At 42.6% G+C, this 26,266-nt stretch overlaps 1 protein-coding gene and 1 pseudogene across 1 annotated transcript in view; both read right to left on the reverse strand.

Annotated features, from left to right (window-relative positions):
• The window catches only part of LOC128527620 (protein NLRC3-like), a 446,994-nt gene that overhangs the window by 83,585 nt on the left and 337,143 nt on the right, over positions 1-26,266 (reverse strand). The window lies entirely within an intron of this gene.
• LOC128527615 (NLR family CARD domain-containing protein 3-like) lies at positions 81-3,763 on the reverse strand (annotated as a pseudogene).

Genomic DNA, 26,266 nt, shown 5'->3' on the forward strand with positions numbered 1-26,266 from the left:
ATAAACATTTTCATTCTGTAACATCCCTACATATGATCATGAATATAATTTTATAATAACTTGTGTTATGTATATTTTCCTCACCTCAGTGTGTTGAGTGTACAGTCTGGATCCTGTAGTAAATCAGTGAGCAGCTTCACTCCTGAGTCTCCAGGGTCGTTCCCTCTGAGATCCAGCTCTATCAGGTGAGATGATTTCAGAGCTTCAGCCAGAGCAGTGTATCCTTCCTCTCTTATACTGCAGTCTGAAAGTCTACAGAGAAATACAAAATCATTATATAAACTTATCCATTTGTCTGTGAGCAGACTCACCACTGATGTCACTGTACTGTGTAAAATAATTAAAACACATTGTGAGATGATTTAGTGGAGGTATATCACCATATTATAGTGATGGTGACAAGAACACAAGAATTAATGAAAGACTGTGCAGATACATCTTCCTCTGTAATGTGCGTGTGTTTCTTGATTGTATACCCTTTATGTAAAGTCTATGTAATAGGAGAGACAAACCAACCTCAGTGTCTCCAGTTTACAGTTTGGACTCTTCAGTCCAGCACAAAGCAGCTTCACTCCTGAGTCCTCCAGAGGATTCCTGCTCAGATCCACCTCAGTCAGCTTGGAGGATTCTGAGCTGAGAACTGTGTGTAAAGCCGAGCAGCTTCTCTCTGTCAGGTTACACTCACTGAGTCTGAAAGGAGAAAATGTCAGAGGAGCTTGAAAAAACAGTTTTAAACATTAATTGTTTAAGTTAATGCAGATCACTGCTGTTTCTCGTCTATTGTACATTAGCTCTTTAACACACACTACATCACATAGTATCACCTGATATCAGATGTTGGTATTGAATAAATGAGTTCAGTATTAGACTGATGTCCAACACCAGTAACAGTATTAATACAGTCATATTTAAAATAAATAAGTTACTAAGAGTAGATCGACATTTTGCTGTAAAATCCAATCAGAACAGTTCCTCTCTGTTGAAGAGAGAAACAGGTTTTACTTACAGAGCTGTTGTGGCTTCCTGTACGACTGGCAGCAGTCTCTTAAAGCATTCATCTGACTTTATGAACTTCTGAAGCTCAAACACTTCCAGATCCTCCTCTGACGTCAGTAACACAAAGACCAGAGCAGACCACTGAGCAGGTGAGAGTTCAGCTTCAGAGAGACGTCCTGAGCTCAAGTAGCTTTGGATCTCTTTCACTAGTGAATCATCATTTAACTCGTTCAGACAGTAGAACAGATTAATTAATCTCTCTGGAGATGGATTTTGTTCAAACTTGAACTTGATGTACTCGACTGTGTTCTTTTGGTAGTCAGAACTGCTTCCTGTGTGTGACAGCAGACCTCGTATGAGCTTCTGATTAGACTCCACTGAGAGACCCAGAAGGAAGCGGAGGAACAGGTCCAAGTGTCCGTTCTCACTCTGTAAGGCCTGGTCCACTGCACTCTTGAGGAACTCAGACATTTCTGACTTATTGAAAAGACCAGACAGATCAGTGCTTTGTTTTATTGTTGTCTTTTTGTCGAGGAAGCAGAGAAATGTGTATAAAGCAGCCAAAAACTCCTGAACACTCAGATGCACAAAGCTGAACATCTTCCCCAGGTGGAGTCCAGACTCGGTTCTGAAGATCTGAGTACACACTCCTGAGTACACTGCCACTTCTTTAACATCAATGCCACACTCTCTCAGGTCTTCCTCATAGAACATCAGGTTTCCTTTCTCCAGCTGTTGAAAAGCAAGTTTTCCCAAAGCCAGGATACTCTCCCTGGTCTGGGGAAGATCAAGGTCACATTTCTGCTGGTACTTTTGGTCCTTGTGTTTGATCTGAAAGACCAGGAAGTGTGTGAACATTTGAGTCAGGGTCTTGGGGATCTCTCCACTCTCTGCTTCACCCAACATTCTCTCTAGAACAGTGGCTGAGATCCAGCAGAAGACTGGAATGTGGCACATAATGTAAAGGCTTCTGGAAGACTTCATGTGTCTGATGATTTTATTGGCCAGGCTCTGATCACTGATCTTCTTCCTGAAGTACTCCTCTTTCTGAGCATCACTGAACCCTCGTACCTCTGTTACCTGGTCTACACACTCAGGAGGAATCTGATTTGCTGCTGCTGGTCGAGTGGTGATCCAGAGAAGAGCAGAGGGAAGCAGGTTCCCCTTGATGAGGTTTGTGAGCAGCACATCCACTGAGACTGACTCTGTCACATCACACAACATCTCATTCTCCTGGAAATTTAGAGGAAGTCGACACTCATCCAGACCATCAAAGATGAACATGACTTTGTAGACATTACTGTATATTACTTCCAAGTCCTTAAGTTCAGGGAAAAACTGATGAAGAAGCGTAATCAGACTAAAGTTTTCCTGCTTGACCAAGTTCAGTTCTCTAAAGGGAAGAGGAAACAGGAAGAGGATGTCCTGATTCACTGTCCCTTCAGCCCAACTTCTGCACAGAGACGGTTTTTCCAATTCCAGCTACTCCTTTAGTCAGCACACTTCTGATGGACTTGTCTTTAAAGAGCTCATTACATTTGATGGGTGTCTCCTCTACTGCTGGTCTCCTGGACGCTGTCTGAAGCTGTCTCACCTCATGTTCATTATTGACGTCTCCACTCCCACCCTCTGTGATGTAGAGCTCTGTGTAGATCTGAGTCAGAAGTGTTGATGTCCCATGCTGTGAGACTCCTTCATTAATTCTTTTACATTTATCTAGAAGTTTGGATTTGAGCTTCCGCTGATACACAGAGGCCAGCTCTAACAAACAGGAGAAATGTGATGTCATTATTTTCATGTACGTATAATACATAAATACATAAAATCAATACTGATCAAAAATAGGATTCATTTCTAATAAATACATAACAACAAACACATTTCAGGAAGCAAATTTTAAATTCTAATTCTAATCTTTATTCGTCACATACACGACCATACACAGTATGATATGGAGTAAAATGTTTACACGACTGTTTGTGACTTAAAGAGAAAATAAGAGAGGCAAATGCCAATAGAAAAGAATGTAAAATATAAAATCTACAACATGTAGTAATTTTGTTACAATAAAATAAAGTAGAAAGTAGAAATATGTAAAAATGTTAAAAGTATGAAGTGTATAAATAAACTGTATAGAGTAGATGGAATGTGTAATGTGTGCAGTGTGAAACAGCAGCAGTGTGTGTGGTCATGGAGTGTGAAATGAAATGATGAGCAGCAGTGGTATTGTCCATCTTTAAAGTTCAATAGTGGTCCTCATTTATATGTAAACAGAACGAGAAATGTGCAACATATATGTTCTGTGTGCTGCAGTTCTGTGTAAATGTTCAAATGTTCAGTCTGGTTGTTTTTTGTTGAGCTCCAACACATGTGTAAAGGAAACATAGCAAGTCCAATCAGTTGTGTCCTATGTGGAGTTCTGGTTGAGAGCCTGTATAGCCTGCGTGAAGAAGCTTCTCCTCAGTCTCTCTAGGATTATCTCTACTACTAATTCATTTGTTTACAAAAAATATCTTATTAATGTAAATAAAAATGTATCAGTATGATTATATAGACCAGAAGAGCAGTCTGTCTCCTTTATAGAATTTATAGAATATTTTAATAATCTAAAACTCTTACTGATCTGCAGTTTGTGAGCGAGGTCTTTTTGCTTCATGTTCTTCAGGAGGTGTAGTGTGATCTTCAGCACACCCTCTCTAACACAGTCCTCCTCCTCCTCCTCCTCCTCAGAGCATGCTGGGTAATCAGCACTAAGTAGGTTCTTGAATCTGTTCAACTTGTTTTTTAATAATGTGATAAATTTGTGCTCCAGCTCCTGATAAAAAACATAATGAAATAAAATGAAAAAAGAACGTTACATATTGTGATAACGTGATTTTACTGTGCTGCTGAATTCTAGATTCTGATTGGTCAGAGGGTGTTGATGAACAGCAGCTCTGACTGTAGTGCAGCTACAAATCACAGCTTTATATTAATGCTGTCTTTCTAATACGTCATTGTGTCTATAGTAACGGCTCATCCACAGAGACCTGTATGGTGGATTTACTACATAAACACTAAACAGTTGAGGGTTCAGGCTGATGATTGATATTATGAAGTTTCTTTAAGTACAGGTTTATTTAGCATGTATGGAAGGAGCCTCAGCATTAATGCTTTGTAACCGTCAAAGTTAAAGCTGTGTTACACTATTTTATTCCCCACATGGGAAAGACTTTATGACAGAGGAGTTTACACTTTGAGGTAGAAACCATGGATTACAACACATAATTTTTTAGTTATATATATAATATTTTAGACAACTGCACATGATGTTAATCTACTTTTTAATTTTAAAAATAGCCCATAGCTAAATTATGAAGAAAAGTAACCATGCCTTATGTAATAGTTGACTGTTTACACTTTTACACACACACACACACCTTGAATATAGACTCCAGTGAATTTCTGCAGATTTTCGAGCTCTGTTTTGTGATTCTGTGGATAAACAAACACTGTAAACTTTACATTTATAGCACCACACACTCACGACACAAATTCACTCAGTTGTATTTCTTAATGTTCCAGGTCTGTCAGATTTCTGTGCTGTTTCTTTATGATGCTGCACGTTAATGGTTTAGATCAGTTGTCCATTTTAATAGGAACATCTGAACATAGACACATCTTTGCAGTTATCTAATCGGCCGATCATGTTGCAGCAGTACAGTTCATAAAATCATGTAAATACAGGTCAGAAGCTTCGGGTAAAGCTCACACTGAACATCAGAACAAAGGATATTTGTGATCTCTGTAACTATAACTCTGACGTGGTTGTTGGTACCAGAATGACCTGTACAAAGTATTTCAGAAACTTATGATCTCTTGGGATTTTCACACACAACAGTCTTTGCAGTAGATACAGAATGATCCAAAAACATAAAACATTGAGCTCTCCAGGATAAATAATGTGTAAGGCAGTGGAGACTGTGACAGTTTAAAGATGAACTGATTAAACGAGTGAAATAGGGCATGCTTCTGCTCAGTTTGAATAAAAGCCTGCAGCCAAACTGGCCCTTGATTAAAGACCTCTGCTCTACACTTTATAGTGAAACATATAGTCAACAGAAATGACTGTTTTTCAGCTTGATCAGCTTCGACCGATCACTTTGGATAAAACCGATTCTGTGCATGTGCACAAGCATCCGAGTGGCGCAACAGAAACACTTTTTTTTGGCATTACAATATCAAAAGTTGTGCACATTAAAAACCTCTAATCAACCTTTTTCTCCAAACTCTAAACAAATTAGTCTCAAACCCACACATTACACACACTCACACTTACAGGCTTACACTGGCTCAAGACTGTGGAGGTATTTGAGGCGGTAAAATGTTGCCATTTTTAATAACCCTACAGGTAGTACACTCTAAACTATTCCCACATCGGCATCCTGTGTGGCAGGAGTGAATTATTAGTGACGTTTGTTTAGAAATAATAATTATGCCAGATGGCCCTTGGTTTTAAAGTAAGAAAACTAATATAAGGAACAGGCTACAGTACATTTAATTATTCATGTTCAATTGAGTTGTGAAGCTGTTAAATAAAGCTAAGGTCAAAAAACTTTTCAGTTATGACAACTTTTTGTCTTGTTTTTTTCAATTCAAGTTCAAGGTCTTAAAATTGTGATGAAAACAAAACAAAACAAAAAACATTAACATTGAATTAGGATACTTATAAAATTGTGATAATTACAGAATTGCAATATTAATTGAATCGACACCTAAGTATTGTGATAACATTGTAGCGGGCGATGTCTGGTGATTCCCAGGCCTACTGACGATGTCCCTGTACATAAAGTCATCTCCATGAAGACATGTTGTGTTAAGAGTGTGTTGGAGTGGAAGAACTCAGGTGTTCTGCACAGAGCCCTGACTGAACTCAACCCAAGTATGAGGAAGTCTAACCTGGACATTCTTGAAGATGATTGACAGCTGAAGGATTAAGTAAACTGATTCACTACACTTTATAGTTAAAAAAGCTGCTAATCTGTTTATAACAGATTAAGAAGTATTATAACAAACAAACTAAATCACTGCTGCTAATCATGATGATGATGATGATGATATTTTAAATTTAATATAAAATTGAACTTTCAGGAGTCCATTTTATTTTACATTAGACAATCAATGAACAAATTTACATCAAAATTTTCAATCATTGAAAAAACTACCTTTCATGAGTGACTGTTCCCTCTTTAAAGTTGTGTGGGAGTGGCATTGACTGGTCACTCTTAAAGGACACACGGCTGGATACAAGAGACCTTGGCCTTATCTCAGTTCCACTAAAGAGTAAAGAGAAATGTCTTAGCATGTTTATCTCATAAAGTCTCTAAATTTAACACACATTCAGCATCTGATGTTTATGTAAATCATGGTAACTGGTGTTTTTTTCTTTTTTTTCCTAAATTGCTAAACTACTTACCTTTTCATCTCTTCCAGCTCCTTTTCTAGACTCTTTTCAGATGTCATTTTCTCACACTCCGCTGACATTATTTTAGAAAGTCAAACTTCTTATAGCATAAATTTAGGTTAATCCTGGTGAGTAAAAAAAAATCTGAGATTAGGAAGTTACTGATATAAACATCCAATTCCTTCAAAGTATCATGTAAATACAGATGTTCACTCTCTCCAACAGCCTGATGAAGCTCAAACTATATGAAAGTTTCGATAAACTAAGTCTTTTTAAAGCTATATTTTATATAATGTTAAATATGAAGATCAAGATTCTAAAAAGATACATACTGTAGGTACATACTGCATGAGAATAAAACACTTCAGAAAGAGTCACATTTACTCGAAAGAACTTCTTAAGGAAATAAAAGCATCGTGTTTCTATCACATGAAGGTTTATCAGTCAAAACAGAAACATTAAAAAATCATTATGATCTGACATTTCTGCATTTCACTCTAAAATGGCACTCAAAATGGTGTGTGTGTGTGTGTGTGTGTGTGTGTGTGTGTGTGTGTGTGTTATCAAATCAGGAAGTGCCATTGTGTTTATCGGTTTATTGCTGATTATTTTATTTGTGAAAAGAAGAAAAATGTAGTGGAAATATGTCATGAATTGTTAGAATGAATATTAATGTGATTCTCACTTTAACAAATAACAACTGTAAACTTTAGACATCTGTAAGAAACACCACAGGACACACACGGACACACACACACACACCTGTTCATTTCCCTCAGGTTTAGTTACTGCATTGACACCACATTTTTTATAGTAAAGTGTGTAATGTTTAGACAGAATTTATCTTCATTCAGTAAATAATCCTAACACTCACACATTACAGATTTATGTTCATGTACTCACTGTTATTTTTCTCAGCAAATAACTTCATGTTTTTCTCGCCACAAAAACAACCTTCAGATTTTCACTTTCACTTTAAACTAGTCTCCTCCTCTTTCTCTCTCCCAAACAGGTAATGACTCTATGTTAGGATAGAGGGGTTGTAGACGGGACATTGGTGTGAAGTCTTCAATAATGAAACACACAAACACAAACCAACAAAACAGGAAACTAGACAGGAGCAAAAACGAGTACAAGCACAGACACCAAGCCAGTAGACAAACGATACACAAGCAGAACCTAAACACAACCCCAAAGTCTATTTATACACCTATGGCTAAACAAGACACAGGAGATCACAAGGAAACCCATGTGACACAGGTGCATCCTGGGAAATTAAGTCCCAGCCAAAGTTCACATAAACTACAAGAGTCTTTGGGCGCAAAGCACCCTCTAGGGGTTATTCCTGACACAGTAATTAGATTTAGTCAGACTTCCGGAGAGTGTGATGGCGTAAAGACGTGCTCCCGCGTTGCTATCTTTATAACTGTTTAAGTAACCTTCCACTCACTTTTATTTTGCTGTTAATTGGACAATATTGAGGTCAGACACACACCGATACCAAATGATGGCAGCCAAATCAACAAAACAAAGCAAAAAAGATCAGAAAGCTGAGGCGTGTGGAGACGACGGTAAAGACATTAACATGGCCGCGATCACCAGCCTTTTGGAAGAACACAGGGCTGCTATATCGACAGAGTTTAAAACCACTGTTTTGACACTCAATGTACGGACCGAATTTAAGCTATCGTGACGGAACATGCCTCAAAAATTAGCTCGTTGGAAGCCCACGCGAATTCACAGGAGGAGCGCTTACGAGCCCTGGAAACTACATGTGCCATGTTAACAGAGAGCAATGTCAAGTTGTTCTCTAAGGTTGTGGATCTCGAATCACGCAGTCGACGTAACAACATAAGAATCATCGGATTACCTGAATCGGATTACCTATTGAAGGTCCTCGCCCCTCTATCGTCTTCTCCGATCTACTCGTGGAGGTGCTGGGAGGCGAGGTCCTGGAATCCCCCCCGGAGTGTGACAGGGCTCATCGATCGCTGACTGACAAACCGAAGCCGGGACAGAGGCCTAGGCCCGTCATAATCCGGCTCCACAAGTTTTAACAGAAAGACAAAATCATCCGTGAGGCCAGAGCGAGGAGGGGAAAGCTTCAGTACTGCGGAACCCCCATTGCTATCTACGAAGACTACGCACCGGAGGTTGTGGAACAACGTTCTAAGTATAAAGAGGTGTTATCTGAACTCTACAAATTGGGACTAAAACCATCACTGTCGTTCGTGACAGTTAACCATCGTAACGAAGGAGGGTAATAGGAGGAGATTTGCGACGGTCGCCGAAGCGAAGGAATATGCTGCATCTCTACGTTCAGCTGAAAACTAAACTCGAAGTGCCCAATGTAGCAACTTGCTACTGGTTCGGTTAGTGATTCAAAACGCAACGTTTGTAAATTGTTCAGAACAATGCACAATCAAGAGGTTAAAATGTTATTGTTTGGCTGCTATATCTTTAATATGCCAGTGTTTAGACTGTCCCAATCTTATAGGTACCTTTTATTTGATGATACAGCTGGGCTGTACACCAATGTGCTAATGATTTTCTTGATATCAGACCCGCCTTTTAGATATCATTATGTCAGCCTATAGTACTAATTTCTTTTTTTTTTTCTTGTCCAATTTACATTTACATTACAAACAGTGGGGCTAACCCTTATGTTAAATGAAGGGAGCGAGACTTTGGAAGTGTTGAGCTGTTTAGCTTAGATATTTACACTTTGGGGATAACTTTAAGGCCACAATTAGTGTATGTGTGTGTGTTTTTTTTTTGTTTTTTTTTTACGGGTAAGATGGTCCCAAACTGCTCTATACATCGACTTAGATGGCGGTTGCTAATACAGCAAAGGGGGTAAAGATATACGCCTCATTTCATGGAATACTAAAGGATTAAACAAGGCCGTTAAGATTGGTAAGGTATTGACACAGTTGAGACATTTAAAAGGAGATGTCATATTTCTACAGGAAACGCATCTTGAAACAACAAATGTCCAACGTATTAAAAGAGCGTGGATGAGCCACGTTTTTCATTCAAAATTTTCTGGGAAGGCTAGAGGGGCCGCTATTATTATTAGTAAAAACACACAGTTTGAGCCAACAAAAGTTATTGAAGATACTAATGGTCGTTACGTCTTGGTATCGGGCTGGTTACAGAGCTTTCCAGTTATTCTGGTTTCTATTTATGCGCCCAACTGGGATAACGAACAATTTTTTATTAACCTTTTTGCTAAAATCCCAAACAGTGACACTTATCACATACTGATAGGAGGTGATTTTAACTTTGTGCAAGACACTGTTCTCAATAGGTCGTCACCCAAACAAATTAGTCTGTCAAAATCTGCCAAAGTAGTACGCAACTGCTCATCATGTTTAGGAATTTCAGATCCCTGGAGGTTTAGAAATCCCCATAGCAAAGTATTTTCCTTTTTTTCTCCTCCGCATCAGAACTCCTCGCGAATTGACTTTTTTTTGATTGATAATAAATTGCTACACTTGGTTACTGCTAGTAATTATCATCCTATAGTTACTTCAGACCATGCCCCCACATCGCTCGATATTAATCTTCCCTCTCCCACTTCCCCATCTCTATGGACGTTCAGCTCTCACCTTTTAGCAAATCAGGATTTTAAGAACTTTGTGGCAACTCAAATTAATAATTACATGGAATCTAATGACACCGCTGAAATGAACAGTGAATTTTTATGGGAGGCGCTCAAAGCTTTTGTCCGCGGCCAGATTATTTCGTTTACTTCACATTTAAATAAGGCTGATAGGGCTAAGAGACAGGAAATTTTAGACAAACTTTTCAAACTCGACGAAACTTACGCCGTCTCCCCTTCTCCGATCCTATATAAAAAAAAGGCTTGTATTACAATCAGAATATAATTGTCTAATGACACACGATGTAGAGAGACAATTACGACAAACCAAACAACGTTTCTTCGAGCATGGTGACAAGGCGGGTATATTACTAGCCCAACAGGCCTGTGCAGCCAGTGCATCAAGGGTAATCCCAAGAATTATTTCCTCTAGCGGTAATCTTACTACAGACCCGGCCGAAATTAACACAATTTTTCTAGACTTTTACACTAACCTTTATACATCCGAGTATCCTTTAAATTTAACAGATATTCCCAAACCCCTAAATTCACTAAATTACCCTAAAATTAACAAGGATGCAGCTGAAAAACTAGGCAGCCCCATTTCTCCTCAGGAGATCCAAGAAGCTATTAGGTCAATGCAGAATGAAAAATCCCCAGGCCCTGATGGCTTTACAGTTGAATTTTATAAGGCATACTCTAATTTGTTAACCCCAGTCCTAGTGAAGATGTACAGTATAATGATTCCTTTCAAATTGGTAAATTGCCAGTTACTTTATACTCGGCATCTATATCCTTGCTTCTGAAAAAGGACAAGGACCCCACATCTTGTGCTAGCTATCGACCAATCTCTTTATTAAACATTGACTTTAAGATTTTAGCCAAAGTTCTTTCCCTTCGCCTCCAGGATGTTATGTCATCTATAATTTCTCCAGATCAAACTGGCTTCACATACGGAAGACATTCTTTTTTTAATACTGGAAGACTACTTAATATTCTTTTCTCTCCTTCAGCCAACACTCCTGAGGTTGTAGTTTCGCTGGATGCAGAGAAGGCGTTCGATAGGGTGGAATGGGAATATCTCTTCTTCGCACTGGACAAATTTGTATTCGACCCTAAATTTATTTCTTGGATCCGATTACTTTATGCCGTTCCAACTGCCTCAATACACACCAATGGTGTTCGCTCACAGCAGTTCTTACTCCAACGGGGTACACGCCAAGGATGTCCACTCTCACCCCTGCTATTTAATATAGCTATTAAACCTTTAGCTATCTGGCTTCGCAGTTGTGACGCATTTAAAGGTATTATTCGTCATGGTCAAACTCATAAACTCTCTCTTTATGCGGATGACCTGTTATCATACATTTCGGACCCCTTAGTTTCCCCTCCCCCCTATATTACGCATTTTAGACCAGTTTGGCCATTGTTTTGGGTACAAGTTGAATTTCCAAAAAAGTGAGCTATTTTTTGTAAACCACTTAGCTAAATCTCTTCCTGCATCTTCATTCCCCTTTAAGATAGCCTTGGAGGGGTTAAATATTTGGGCATATCCATAACCAATTCATTTAAAGACTTGTTTTTTAATAATTTCACCCCACTCTTGGATAAATGTAAATCAGATTTTGCTCGTTGGAAATCCCTCTCCTTATCTCTAATAGGCCGTGTGAATCTTATCAAAATGATTATTTTGCCAAAATTTTTGTATCTCTTTCAACATGTCCCTGTCTATCTTAATAAATCCTTTATTACCAATCTAGATCAACAATTAAACGGGTTCCTTTGGAGTAACAAACTTGCTCGTATTAGGAAATCAGTGGTTCAACTTTCCAAATCTGAAGAAGGTTTAGCGCTTCCAAACTTTCGTCATTACTTCTGGGCCTGCAATATTATTAAACTGCTTTATTGGGTAGACCATAAGGGTTGCGTCACTACCCCGCCCTGGCTACATATAGAGGTATCCTCGTCTCATTCCCTGCCTTCTAATATCTGCTCACAGCTTCCTATTGAGCTGCACAAAATCTCACACAACCCAGTAGTCACTAATACAATCAAGATCTGGCTTCAATTCAGAAAACAATTTGGCCTGCACAAAGCATCTATTAACATGCCAATTTCAAATAATCATTTGTTCCCACCATCTCTTTTGGACCGTACTTTCGACATTTGGGCAAACAAGGGCCTTTGTACTTTAAATGACCTGTATGAAAACGATATTTTTACCTCTTTTTCTTCTTTATCAACTAAATTTAACCTCCCTAATAGCCACCTCTTTCACTTTTTTCAAGTAAGGCACTTCATTCAAAAATTGTTTCCTCACTTTCCTAATCGACCCTCTGAATCGGAACACGATTCAATTCTTACCCTGGACCCAGGTCAGAGACGACTGATATCCACTATCTATTATAAAATATCCTCCCTTACCCCATCTCTACTCAATTCTCTTAAACAAACCTGGGAGCAGGATTTGGGTTTTGACATATCTGAGGATCAGTGGAAAGATATTCTTGATTTAATTCATTCTTCGTCTATCTGTGCGAGACATGATTTAATACAATGTAAAGTGCTTCACAGAGCTCATTACACGAATGCTAAATTGGCTAAAATATTTTCAAACATAAGTGATGAGTGCAATAGATGTAAACATTCCCCAGCTGATCACCTTCATATTGTGGCGTTTTTCACCGCCACAAAGGGATTAGGAGAGACGAGTGAGCTTCCTTGCTGCCCAATGCAAATGGCTGGGAGTATTTTATTTAGCATAGCACATAAACGGCACATTCAACAAGTCACACAATCACAAGACACACTTCTAACTCACACACACACACCCTGGCCGAAGCCACTAATCCAACCACCTTTCCTCGACAGGGTGAACACCTAACAACCCCTCCCGCAAAGCATGATGGTTACTAGTCCCAAAACCCCGCCCACGCCACACTACCCCCACCCAAGCTGTGACCGTCCCCGGTCACGATGGCGAACTCAGTCCTGAAAGCGTGACGGTGGTCGGCGCTGGCGTTGTGAACGCCGGGATCTTTTTGCTGGGGAAGAAGGGCCGCTACCCTCTCCCTGAGGCGGAGCGGACTCTACAGAGTTCGAGGTCCCGCTGGCGTTGGGCTGGTAGGGCGCGAGGCGATCCCGGTGGAGCACGACCACTCGCGACCGCCCCGTCAACCTCACCCGGTAGACTACCTTAGAGAGCTGGGCGATTACCGTACAGGGGCCCACCCAGTGAGACATGAGCTTAGGCGAGAGCCCCTTTTTCCTTCCGGGGGAATACACCCAAACCTGCTCCCCAGTGGCAAAGTCTCGCCCTCGACTGTGAGTGTCATACACGCGGCGCTGTTTAACACCGGCGTCCGCCAAGTGTCTACGCGCCAACTCATGGACACGAAACAGTTTGTCTTTTAAGGAACAGAAATAATCCAACCCAGGCTTCATGGGTAAATCAGACTGGGGCGGTGGCCCGAACACAAGATCCACAGGCGTGCGCAACTCGCGCCCGAACATTAGCGCAGCTGGCGTCAGCTGAGAGGACTCCTGCACTGCTGTGCGATATGCCCACAGCACGAGAGGCAAATGTTCGTCCCAATCCTTCTGCCGGTCGCTGGTTAGCATGGCGAGTTGGGTGGTGAGCGTCCGATTGAATCGCTCCACGAGGCCGTCACTTTGTGGATGAAGAGGCGTGGTGCGGGTCTTTTTCACCCCGAGGCGCTCACACACCGCCGCAAACACCTCCGCCTCGAAGTTACGTCCCTGATCGCTGTGTAACTGCTCCGGGGCGCCAAATCGGCTGAACACCTCATCCACCAGCACTCGGGCACAGCAAATGCCTCCGGCCACTTGGTGAAGTAGTCCATGGCCACTAGCACATACCGGTTCCCGCGATCGGAAATGGGAAACGGCCCGAGAATGTCCACGCCCATACGCTCCATAGGTGCCCCCACCCGAAAGTCTTGCAGGGGTGCTCGCGAGCGCTGGGTAGGGCCCTTCTTGGCCGTGCAGACGTCGCATCTGTGAACAAAGAGTTCACTATCCGTGTGGCAGCCCGGCCAGTAGAAACGAGCGCGCAACCGCCGCAGCGTTTTAGTGACTCCAAAATGTCCCGCGCCCGCGTGCCCATGGACCATCCCTAACACCCGTGCCCGCAGAGTCCGCGGCACCAGCAGCTGAAAAGATTCGCCAGCGCCGCACGGCCGTTCCCAGTGGCGGTAGAGTAAGCCCCCCCGCAACGCGAGTCGATTAAACTGCGAATGGAGGGCTTTTTCCTCTTGTCCCAGGTGAGCAACCGCGGCATAATCCGGTCTCTGGCCCGCGTTAACCCAACCTAGTACCCGCTGCAGCGCCGGGTCCTTCTCCTGCTCGGCAATAAGCTGATCACAGTCCATCTGCGGCACAGGCGGAACGACTACAGGTGATGATTTAGGCGACGCAGTCACTCGGCTGCACGCCGGCTCGGTCGGCTGATTACCGACGGGGGCTCCGGAGGACTGCGCAGGGAAGATGTTCTCATTCATGGGGGCCGGAAAGTGTTCGATGTCGCGACCACCCACGCGCTCTTCAACCCGCTAGCAGTGCCGACAACGCTCTTTGCTACACGTCCGGCGGGATAAAGCATCGGCGTTAGCATGCAGTTTTCCCGCTCGGTGCTGAATAGTAAAATTATAATCCTGCAACCGCTCGAGCCGGCGCGCTAACTGCCCCTCGGGCTCTTTAAAACTAAGCAGCCACACCAACGAAGCGTGATCGGTCCGCAGCGAGAAGGGTTGCCCATATAAATATGGCCTAAAATGTTTAAGGGCCGCGACGACCGCTAACAGCTCGCGCCGCGTGACGCAGTAATTTTTCTCCGGTCCAGACAACGCGCGGCTGAAGTAGGCGATAGCACGCTCTTTACCCTCGGAAACCTGAGACAGTACAGCCACTAGCCCTACATCGCTTGCGTCCGTGTCAAGGATAAACGTACGAGACGCGTCAGGATATCCGAGAACGGGCGACGTGACCAGAGCTTCCCGTAACCGAGTGAAAGCGCGCGCGTGCACCCTGTCCCAGCGAAATGGCTGATTCTTTTTTGTGAGCCCGTGCAGCAGACTAGCGATCGTGGCAAAATCCTTCACGAACCGACGATAGTACGAGGCTAACCCGAGGAAGGTGCGTAGCTGCGACACGTTTAACGGTTCAGGCCAATTCTGTACCGCAGCAATTTTGGCTGGATCGGTGGCAATCCCTTGAGCGCTAATCACGTGTCCCAGAAACACGGTCTCTTGCCGCAACAGCTGACACTTTTTTGGGTTGAGCCGCAAATTTGCCCGCCGTATAGCCAAAAATACCTCCCGTAGGTTAGCTAGCGCAACCTCAAATTCCTTACCGTGCACCAGTAAATCGTCTAAGTAAACGACACAACGGTTGCGAGGAATCTCGTCCAACACTTTCCCAATCAACCGTTCAAACGTAGCAGGAGCGTTACATAGGCCGAACGGCATGCCCCGGAATTGCCATAGCCCTCGCCTGATCGAGAACGCGGTTTTAGGTGCTTCCGGAGCGAGCTCTACTTGCCAGTACCCTCTACGCAGATCTAACGAGCTAAACCACGCCGAGCCTGCAACGTGTTCCAGCGCATCATCTATTCGCGGCAACGGATAGGAATCTCTGCGCGTCACCTCGTTTAACCGCCGGTAATCGACACAAAACCGCCACGATTCATCCTTTTTACGCACCAACACAACCGGTGAAGACCACGGTCCGGACGCTGGCTCTATGACGCCCGAGTCGGCCATCTCACGCAGCTTCTGCTCGGCAAAAGCTCGTTGAGCTAAGGGAAGGCGTCTCGGATGTAACCGAACAGGAGCTGCGTTACCCGTATCAATCGTGTGCTGCACCAAATTAGTATGTGTGCACTCGCGCTCATCTACCGCGAAAACGTCTGCGAGTTCATGTAAAAGGGACTTCACTGTGTCGGTCTGTGTTGGACTCAGCCCCATGCTGCTACGCTGCATAAGCTCGGCCATTATTCTCGCTCGGTCTGCTACCGGATGTTTACATGGCGCGTCCACCGGAAGTTCCGCCCCCCTGGTGCGCGCTACTAACACGTCCGGCTGCGCTTTGGGAACTAGCAACCTGGCTAACCCGAAGTTACCACGTAACGTTCCGTCAGCGAGATTCAGTACCGCACCCCACCTTTCTAAAATGTCCAACCCCAAGATACAATCATCCTCAATGTCTGCCACAAAGAATGGATGAGAAAGACTGATTGCACCTACTTGTATTCGCACAGTGCGACAGGCCCGTATTTCCAAATAGCTCCCCGACACGGTGCAAATAGTCAAGGCCGGGGCCGGCAGCATACAACCGCGCTCGCCCTGTTTTAATACTCCACAGCGCAGCAGCGAAACTGTAGAGCCGGTGTCCACGAGTGCCCGTAGCGAAACGTTGTCCAGGCCACAGTTCATGTAGACGCTCGCGCGATTTCCTACACGTCCTGACCGGAAATTGGGCCCGGCAGTTGGGGAGCTGTGGGAAGCGGCTTCCCCGCAGCTAGTTGTAACGGCTGCTGGGGTACGCTGTCCTCAGGCCGGGGAACGTTGCCGCGGTGGTCCGGCGGTCCTTGCCGTCCCGGAAGCTCGGATGCTGAGTAGAGGCCTAGCCGCGACGGGTAGCCCTGTCCCCAGCTAGGTTCACCTACCGAGCGGCCCCGAGCCACGGGAAAATGCTCGGCTCTTTCGCCGCGGTGTTCTGCCAGGATGGGCTCGGCACGCTCGGCTTCGCGTAGCGCCTCAGACAGGGATGACGGTGCCGCTAACCGGATGTGCTCGCACAGCCTCGACGCCCGAATTCCCCGCAGGAACGCACGGCGAGCTAGCTCTTCCTGCTGGACGGGCCCAAATTCCTGGTAGCCCCAGCGTGCGAGAGATCTCAGGTCCATGGCGAACGCCCCCAGTGGCTGGGAGGCGCGCCGCTCACAGGTCGCTAGCTCCTCGCACGCGGCCTCCTTGCGGCCACCCGCGCCGAACCGGAAGTGGAGCGACTCCCACAGTTTCGCCCAGTCCTTTCGCTCATCCGCCCGGAGGTCTTCCAACGACCGGAGCGCCTCGCCCTCCAGCGAGAGGGCCACCCGGACGGCTGTTTCCGCCGGGGACCAGCCCGCAAAGTCGGCGGCTAGCTCCACCTGGGCGATGAACGCGTGGGGCTTGACAGCGCCATTGTAGGACGGCAGGTGCAGCTGCAGATCGCCTCGCCGGCTGACGGCGCACGGAGCTGTAGCTTGCTCCGGGGTGCGCTCTAACCTGTTACTCTCCATCCCACTTCTGACACCACTTGTGGCGTTTTTCACCGCCACGAAGGGATTAGGAGAGACGGGTGAGCTTCCTTGCTGCCCAATGCAAATGGCTGGGAGTATTTTATTTGGCATAGCACATAAACGGCACATTCAACAAGTCACACAATCACAAGACACACTTCTAACTCTCACACACACACCCTGGCCGAAGCCACTAATCCAGCACCTTTCCTCGACAGGGTGAACACCTAACAACCCTGCTAAGGGTTAACAACCCTGCTAGCCTGCTAAGGATAAACTTCATGCATTGCTTCTGATAGTACAACCTTTATATATAAAATACTGTCAAGAAAATAAAGAAAAAGGTTTAAGTTACCGTTCAGTTTGTTGGTGCAGATGCCAATAATCGCAGAGTTGAAGACGAAGGACTTCCTCGTGTGGCCTCTTCAGGATAAAAGCTTTATAAATACATAATGACGTTTGCAGCAAGTTCCTATATACTTGACTGAAAATTATCTTTTAAATTGCTGCTGCTACACAAAACAAATTACTTTGATAGAACAGTAATGAGATTTGATCAGCTTTGCACTTCATTAATTTCATGTACCATTAAATTTATCAGAGATGGCATAATATTATTATTTTCATGATTTGTAAGAGATCTAAGCTATAAGTCTATATAATATTATAACACTGTTTAAGGAAAGACAACATTTATTTATAAGTTATATAGTTCATTGCAATAATATACATTTTATAATGTACCAGTTTTTGTTTTAATGTATTTTTCAATATTTTATTCCAGAGATGTGTAATGGCCATAGTAACAGCAACAGGTATCCAAGATGTTTATGTTACCAGGGTAATGCATTGAGTAAAAGATGTATGTGTTAACATCATCACATGGAGTTTCGTTTGAAGGAATTTTGTCCAGGGAAGTTCCCTTAAAGCAGTGGTGCTCAACTCTGGTCTTGGACGACCACCTGCCCATCTTACAGTGGTGGCCAAAAGTATTAAGACAGCATACAGTATGGCTTGTATTTTATTGATGGAACAAATTTATGTCAGGACTTTTACTTTATGACTGCACAAAAATGCATTGGGAATTGTAAAATTCTGTCCCCAAAAAGATTCTGTACATGATAATAAGGAAGCGATCAAGCAGGGACAGACTAAGTGAGTGACGCCAGAGTACTGCAGATGTCTTTCTGACTCCGGATCCGGCAGGTTCTAAAAAATAAATGACTACATACTAAATTCTATTTATTATATAAAATAAAAACTGACTGCTGTATTTGGAAATTAGGGCCAAACACAACGCCCTTTATCTCCAGAATACTAACCATTATCACCTGAAGTCAATAAGGCACGCCCATAAAAAGCAAACACCACGGTGCAGTCATTGTCCAGGCTCTTATTAGCTAAAGTGGACCAAATCGCCGAGATCACACATAAGAAGTGTATTTTACTGTGCTACTCACCTGTACTCTTTGTTTCCCAGAAGTATCCCAGTCTGTCTCCCTCATCTTCATCTTCATGGCTCCGTGGTGTGTGCCTCCCGTCACTCCCAGTTCTCTTCCATAAGAAACTCCTCGTCAACCATGGTCTCCACAAAAAGTCAGAAATGTGAAGGGGGCATCAAGCACACACAAGTTTTTTTTTTCCCCTGTGCCTATAGTAACAGTATTGTCCTTGCTGAATTCTGTTGTTAGCTGCGTCCAAAGCCTGAAGAAGTGGATTGCACTTTTTTCAGACCTCTACCTTCAGACCTGTCCAACTTGGGTGTCCCACTTGAAGACTAAGCTCCTGCTGGTATAGCTCTTAAGGTCACTGAGGCACGCAAACCCCCTGACCACAATAAGGTGGCAATTCCTCAGGGGGGAAACTGAAAATTTTAAATTAAATAAATAAAACAAAATAAAATAAAATATCCTTAATCCAGATTTTGATGATTTCTTAACATTTAGAAAAAAAAATTGCCCTTATACAGTACATACCATCGTTTGAGAGTCCATCTTTGTTACACATGCAAGCTTTATGTTCTGGGAACTAAGACGAGAATTGTTGGTCTGGTTTAAGGCCTACAGAGAGGTCTGTTTTGGGATTTTAAACACCTGATGTGAAGTTAGCTGTAAGGGACCACCACCAGAGGTCGCTGTTTTTCAGTAGTAGTTTTTGTTGGCTGACTCAGTTTCCCAGAAGGCACTTCGGTCAGGTGATGTGAGTGCACACCTGAGCCGAGGTAGCCATTAATCAATCTATAAATAGCGGTTTACTCTGGGAAACTGGGTCGAGCATTATTAGTTTAACTACTGTCATTTGTGTGAGCATTTTGTTTTGTTCAGTTTAGATTTAAGTTGAGTTGACTTGGGCTCTCATATTGGCAATGTTTCTGTATATGTTCTGTGTTTGTGAAACTGATGCAGTCATGTCTTGTGTGGTGTGAGTATTGTGGTTTTGTCCTCCTGTTTCTTGTGTGTTTAGCTAGAGCCAGGTAAGTAGCTAGGTGTGTGTTTGGCTAGGAGTGTGTTTAGCTAAAATCTATGTTGAGCTAACTAGCATGCTTCTAGCCATAGCCCCTTTGTGTCTCTAGCTGTGCTGTTTCCTGTCTCCCCAGTGTTCCAGTGAGCCTAGCCTTTGAGTGTCCCCTAGCCTAGCCACTGGGTATCCTCCGTCTGTGTTTCTGTGTCCCAATTCCCTAGTGTGTGTTGAGCTATTAGGTAAGTGTAGCTTAGTGCATGTTGCGGCTAAAGACATGCTTAGCTAGGTGAATGTGTAGCTGACTGCCATGGTTAAGTACAGCTTAACCATGTTTAGCTAAAAGCCATGCCTAGCTGATTGTCATGTCTTTAGCCCTAGTCCCATCTCTCTCTTTGTCCTTAGTCTCTACGTGTCTTCTGTCTCGTCGGGCGTCTTGTCTTGTTGTTTAGTTTCAGCTCCACATGTGGTTTGTGTGTCCTGTTGCGTGTTAGTCGTCCTTCTGCCTGTGTCTCGCCACAGGACGTGTTAGGCACCCTTTAGCCTGTGTTTCACTACCAATCTCAAACCTGGTGTAACAGGTATTAGTGCCTGGTAATGTCCCTTTGTCTGTGTCCTGCCAGAGAGTCAATGTTTAACCCCATTCTGTTAAGTATTGTTTGAGTTTGTTCCTTTGTTTTTATGTATTTATTTCTGTTACAACTCTTATTAAAAGACTCTTTTTGTTAAAATACCCCTCTGCTGTTATGCCTGCTCTCTCCGCCCATGGCGATCAACATCCGCCTATACACCCCAAACGTGACATTAGCCGTGTGTGGTGAATAGGACAGGGTTGGATTTTAAAGTTGCTGAATTTTTTTTTTTCAGATTTGGTGGTTTCCTTATCACATACGTTTCCTGTCAATGATATAATCCATTATTGTAATTTTAAGGAAAAATGTGTTTGTTTTTATTTTGCTAATAAGCATGACATTGGTCTATTTATAACCAGTTAAAAAAAAAAAAAAAACTACAGTTCTACATGATCAGAATCTCATATAAAATGGATCCATAGACAGAAAAAGTCTATTTTTACCTGAACCTGGATTTTGGCAGCCTGAATTTGTGAGGTTTCAAAATAATGATATTTTTAACAATTAATTGCTGTTTGGAATTTATTTAAGTACTAAACATACAGTCAGCCTCTTGTCCATGTCTCTCCTCGCACAGTCTGATTAGGAGAAAAATATATTAGTAAAATGATTTAGTCAGTTATCTTAAGTATCCTAAATACATTAACGTTTATCAGCTACAGGATAACTTTACTGTCCTCAATACCTTCATACCGACATCAAGTATCTTATTACACACATTATGTCGTTATTTAACTCTGTGTATTAGTCATTCTAACTGATTATAAATGTCCTACTTGTTTTATAAAGCTGAGAAGAAAAAAACTTCAAAACTTCTCTGATGCAAAATTAAATACAACACCAGAATCACTCAATTATTTTCACAATTCGTGTAAAAAACTAATTTATTTTCTCTCTTCTCTATACTTTAACTGAATATTACCTGTTTAGGTGAAGAAATAAATGACTAGAATAAACTGACTTTTTCCTCTATCGCTGCTCCAGCGCGTCAGCTCAGGGTCTGTGGAAGATGCTAACGATGCTAAAGCCTGAGGTAAATCAACACCGGTCGCGCGCTGACGGCGGGAATGTCTCGGGAAGTCATCATGCGCGCGCTAACCGCGGTGTGTTAATAAGCTGCAGAAACACTTAATGTAGGGTCACACTGCTGCCTGTGTGGAGGGGGGAGGGGGTGTATGGCACAGTGCGGATTGGGACAAAGCCTTTAAAAAACTATCCTCTCGTTTCCAAACGCTGTGATGAAAAATGTCCAGAAATTTTGGGATGTGAAAAGAGAGAGAGATCAGTCGAGTACTCACATTAAATTTACAATCAAACAAATTAATTAATAAATCCTCGTGAATATTTTTATTAGCCTCAGAATTATGACATTTTCATACCTGCCAACTCTCTCACATTGAGTGTAAGACTCACGCAGTCACTCATCTTCACACGCTCTCACGTCACACTTTCAGTTTCTTTTAAAACAATAGTGTGTGTAACACGCAGCGACATCACTGAGCTCCAGCCTCTTTCTGAAGACTCAGATATAAACACACTTTATTTTGAGGGTGAATCACTACATCATTATCGTGTGCACGCGCTCACACACACACAGGTGTAGTGCAGCTGGAGCGCACCGGCACGAGGCTCCGCCCCTTTTCTCTCTCCAAGTGAAGAGAAATAATACTGACGTAATCCTGTTGAAATTAACACATATTTACAGCTGTGTGAAGGCAGCAATCACACGTAAAAGAAGAGATAATAACTGAATCAGTCATAATGATGTACAGATCAACAATATAGTAAAATAAACTATATTATTTTATATTATATTTTGAATTTTTATTCCCAGGGTTAGTCTTCAGGATTATCTGTTAAGACTTTATCCACTTCTCACACCCAATCACAGTCTATCGGCAATTTGGAAACATTAATCAGCCAACCAATTTTGCTGAATTATCTTTTGCTTTGATTACAATAATTCCATTCAGAATCACATTAATTTCTCTTCAAGATCTTGTATTAATAATGTGAGAGTCAGACCGCTGCGTAAAGCCCTCTCCATTCCAAAGATTCTCAATGGGGTTAAGGTCTGGACTCTAGTGAACTAAATTGTTAGTATTTTAAATAGCATGGAAAAAGAGCATCCTGAATTATAGAAAAGCTCTTAGTGTAGCTAGATCAACATATCTCTCCACTCTTATAGAAAATAATAAAAATAATTGTAGATGTTTATTTAATACCCTAGCCAGATTAACTAGAAATGAGATCACTGCAGAAATCTCCACAGCAACATCGTGCAATAGTGAGGACTTTATGAACTTTTTTAATGATAAAATTTTAAATATTAGCCATTAAATTTAGGCTTTGAAACTGGACAATGTAATTGATGCAAATTTTAAACCAACTATGTCAGATCGGAACCTAGAATACTTTACTCCCCTTGAAGAAAATAAACAAATTTCACTCATATCTTTTGCAAATTCATCAACCTGTATATCAGATCCTGTACCGACACATTTTCTCAAACAGATAGTACCAGCAATAACAGAACCCCTGTTGTGAATAATTAATTCCTTACTCAGCATTGGGTATGTTTCAAAAACTTTTAAATTAGCAGTTATTAAACCGAAAATTAGAAAACCTGACCTCGACCCCTGTCAGCAGTCCAATTACAGGCCAGTATGAAACCTCTCCTTCTTTTCGAGAACCTTCTCTAAGATTCTCTAAAAGATAGTAGCAGAGCAGCTATGCTCATATCTACATAGAAATAGCATACATAAACTGTATCAGCAGGATTTAGGCCCCATCACAGCACAGAAACAGCACTTGTTTCTGTGCTGAACTTGTTTCATTTACTGTTAAAGTAGTAAATGACCTCCTATTGGCCTCTGATCATTACTATACTTGTGTTACTCGATTCTTAGTGCAGCTTTTGACACTATTGATCATAGTATTCTTCTTCACAGATTAGAAAATGTAGTAGGGTTTAAGGGTACAGCACTCTCCTGGCTCAGATCCTATCTGACTGACCATTATCAGTATGGAGACCTAAATAGTGATTATTCTGCATGCTCTCTAGTGGAGTTTGGTGTTCCACAAGGTTCAGTTTTAGGCCCACTGCTTTTTTCCCTATACATGCTTCCTCTAGGCAACATAATCCATAAACATGGTATTAGTTTTCATTGTTATGCTGATGACACACAGTTTTAAGTTTCAGCAAAACCAGATGAGAAAAACCAGCTTACTAAAGTTGAGCAATGTGTGCAGGACATAAGAGATTGGATGCTAATTAACTTTCTTCTGCTTAATCCTGATAAGACAGAAGTTCTAGACACAGGACCGCATTCAGCCAGAAGTAAGATGTTAGATCACACTGGAACTTTAGATGGCCTTTCTGTTCCATCAAGTACAACAGTAAAAGACCTCGGTGTGATTATAGATTCCAGCCTTTCATTTAAAGCACATGTGGATAATATTACCAGTATAGCATTCTTTCACCTCAGAAACATTGCCAAGATAAGAAATATACTGTCGCTAAACGATGCAGAAAAACTTGTTCATGCTTTTATCACCTCTAGGTTGGACTATCGTAATGCCTTACTGTCTGGTTGTTCAACTAGATGCATAAACAAACTTCAGCTAGTCAAGAATGCAGCAGCGAGAGTCCTTACTAGAACCAGAAAATACGAGCACATTATACCTACCTTATCTTTACTTTATTGGCTCCACGTGAAATTTCGCATTGATTTTAAAATACTACTCTTGACATATAAAGCATTAAATGGTCTCGCACCGCAGTACCTGAGGGAACTGCTAGTGTCTTACGATCCGCCACGCCTACTTCGATCAAAGGATGCAGGCTGCTTATCAGTACCGTGTATTATGAAAACTACAACTGGGGGCAGAGCTTTTTTTTTACAAAGCCCCAAAGTTATGGAATAGTCTTCCAAATAGTGGTCGGAACTCAGACACAGTCTCAATGTTTAAGTCCAGGCTAACGACCTATTTATTTAATCAAGCATTTTTATAAATAGATTTGTCTTGGGTAAAGATGCAGATCTGGGGGACTCATGGACATAAAGTATTATGCTGTCTTCCCCACTCTCATTGATCACTCAGGTTTGTTGCTTTACATCTCAGGGAGCCCTCATGTCTGCGTTTCCTTCTGACTCTCCCCTTTTAGTTATGCTATTATAGTTAGTCCTGCTGAAGTCTCTGCTTGCACTCTACACTAAATATACATTTACATTATACACATTATGTGACTGCGACCATATCTAACCGTTATCTCTTCTCTTCTGCTCTCCCCTCTTCTGTTCCCTCTCCCCCTCTCTTTCTTCCCTATCTCCCCCTTTCTCTTTTCCCTCTGCTGTCGAGCTACACATGTCGTTCCTGAGCTGCCAGTGATCCAGACTCCCTCTGCCCTCCGGACCTGTCTGACCCATCCTGGTGCCCAGCTTCTGGTTGGAGATCTCGTCGTATGGATGCCCCATGTGCCTCTTTGGGATGCGTCTGGGGATGATTTCACTCTATCATAAGACGGTTCTGGTCTCGATTGGTGTTGACAGCTGTTTTTCTGAGGACTTGACTTGGCTGCGGTTGCTCGATAGTTCAAGACTGCAGTTGTGTCCAATAACTATCTGGACTCCATATTAACATCAATTAACATCAACTGTTATAGCTGAACTGGCTAACACACCTAAAACACTGTGAAAATGCAGATCAATTCCTGCTTTCTGTTTCACCCAAATGAGGTTGGGTTCCCTGTTGAGTCTGGTTCCTCTCAAGGTTTCTTCCTATTACCATCTCAGGGAGTTTTTCCTTGCCACTGTCGCCCGCAGCTTGCTTACCAGAAACAATCTGCTCATTTTGATTCATGCACACTCACATTCCATACAGACTTAAATAATTCTTTTGATTGTGTAAAGCTGCTTTGCGACAATGACAATTGTTAAAAGCGCTATACAAATAAAATTAAATTGAATTGAATAGTGATGGGTGGTTCATGAACGATTTGTTCTTTTTGAACGAATCTTTAATGTGACCCAGAAGAACGAGTAATCTCAGAGAGTGATTCATTCATTTTCTTCTCGGCGAGCATGCGCAAATCACTGCGAAACCTCCGAAGGTTATGTACAGGAAACAGAATTGAACGATTCTCCTCAATGACTCTTCTACTCCGAGTCATTTGTTCTTTTGTCATGTGACTCCCATAGACGCTATGGATTTAAAAGAACGAACGAATAGATTTAAAAGAACGAACGACTCAGACTAGACGACATGAGAGGTGAGATACTCATCCTGTTTATTATATGTCCTTCGCTGCATTGTAATATTGTCATGACTGAAACTATAGCTAAAATTTGTGTATGTAGATGTATTGGGGGTCTTTTTAATGAACCGAGTCACTTAAATAATTCTAACTCTCCATCACTACTGGACTGTGGTGGTTGATCCATGTGTGAAAGGTGTAGTGCCCAAGATGGCGCCGGTGAGAATGGCTGCCGTCGCTCAGTGTCCTTTTCAACTTTGCGTTTTTCTTATGTTTGCCGTGTTATTTTTTTAAAAGGGGGAAAAGAGCCGGGATCCTGGTCAGGCTGAGGAATAGACAACACCGTGCCCTGCTTCCCAAAATTCTTCTAGCGAACGTCCAGTCTTTGGAAAACAAGCTGGATGAACTAAGAGCCAGGATAACCTTTCATAGGGACATTAAGAACTGCAATGTCTTTGTTTTTACAGAGACATGGCTGGACCCTTCCGTCCCCGACTCGGCCATTGTCCCTGAGGAACTCTGTCACTCATTCACCACCGGGATAGAACAATGGACTTGGGTAAATGCATGGGAGGTG

This window comes from Clarias gariepinus, chromosome 7 (genome assembly GCF_024256425.1).
Source record: "Clarias gariepinus isolate MV-2021 ecotype Netherlands chromosome 7, CGAR_prim_01v2, whole genome shotgun sequence".
Taxonomy (NCBI): domain Eukaryota; kingdom Metazoa; phylum Chordata; class Actinopteri; order Siluriformes; family Clariidae; genus Clarias; species Clarias gariepinus.